Genomic DNA, 1,416 nt, shown 5'->3' on the forward strand with positions numbered 1-1,416 from the left:
CTGTGGGAAGGCAATAGAGAGCTACGTGACACCAAATATTATTCTTCCTTGAAAAAATCTTTGTATTTAGAAACTGTCCCTCTGGTCATAAGAATCGTTCAGAAACTATAGGACAAGAAATGTATTAATGCTAAACAGAGAAATTATTTGATATTATTCACGATCGACGTGGATTGCCTGTATACTAATATTGACATCCAGGAAGGCATTCAGACTGTGAGAAACACTTTATAAGTTTCATGACAAAAAGAGACCAGATAAGGAGCTTCTGCAATTATTGGAAATTAATTTCATGAGAAACGACTTTGTGTTTGATGGCCAGTTTTTTCTGCAGGTAAAAGGGACAGCTATGGGCAAGAACTTTGCCCCTGCTTATGCAGATATTTTCATGACTGAGTGGGAGATGGCCGCACTAGAAAAATGCAGTAAAAAACCACTTCACTATTATAGGTATTTAGATGACATCTGGGGTATTTGGACATATTCGGAGCAGGAATTTAACACGTTTTTTGACACCGTAAACAACCATAATCCCTCTATTAAATTAAAATTCACCATTGATCATAATTCTATTAATTTCTTGGATACAACAACATTTAAAGGTCCCACTTTCACACAACACAATAGACTAGATATTAAGGTTTATTTCAAGGAAAAAGACACACATGCATTATTACACAAAAGTAGCTTTCACCCAAAACACACATTTGCAGGTTTGATTAAGTCACAATTACTTGCTTACAACTACATCATCAGGGGAGAGCACGGACGCAGTACCCCACTAGCAAAAATTATGCAGTCAAGATTCCCAAGTTTGGGGAATTTGCAGGGGTCAGCACAACCAGAGTGCAATGGCTGAGCCTCGCCCTGGGTGAACCACCTTCTTGATCATGGTATCTCCCCTGCCAGGTAATAATGAGGTGTACTTGCCAAGCACTGGGTGGCTGTTCCCAGACACAGCTCTTTGGCTGATGGTGCAGGAAATGGATGGTGCCAGAGTCCAATGCCCTGACTCAGGTGCTCGTTAATGCTGTGCTGTGTTCAACTTCAACCTCCAGCACACATTGGAGAGGAAACACTCAACCTTTTTTACTGGCATACCTGGCTGTCAATTTCCTATAGACTTACGGTGCCCTGGGAAGACCGCATTGAGGAAGCCAATGAGAGGAAATGCGCTAAGTACCAGGAACTGGTAGAGGAGTGCAAGGCGAGAGGCTGGAGAACCTTTCATGAGCCTATAGAAGTCGGCTGCAGAGGCTTTTAGGGCGTTCACTTTGTAAAGTCATCAGCCGTTTGGGTGTTACAGGGGCAGCCAAGAAGAGGGCCATCCAATCCGCGAGCGGAGCCGCAGAGAAGGCCACAAGGTGGCTTTGGATTAAGAGGGCTGATCCGTGGACTGCTACTGGGACGCAAGTC

General features: G+C 43.5%; 1 non-coding gene across 1 annotated transcript; it reads right to left on the minus strand.

Moving 5' to 3' along the window:
- Positions 1 to 753: 753 nt before the first annotated feature.
- Positions 754 to 917, minus strand: LOC122762399. Its single transcript, XR_006358706.1, has one exon. It is a non-coding gene; the product is annotated as a U1 spliceosomal RNA (small nuclear RNA).
- Positions 918 to 1,416: the final 499 nt, after the last annotated feature.

This window comes from Solea senegalensis, unplaced genomic scaffold (assembly GCF_019176455.1).
Source record: "Solea senegalensis isolate Sse05_10M unplaced genomic scaffold, IFAPA_SoseM_1 scf7180000015617, whole genome shotgun sequence".
Taxonomy (NCBI): domain Eukaryota; kingdom Metazoa; phylum Chordata; class Actinopteri; order Pleuronectiformes; family Soleidae; genus Solea; species Solea senegalensis.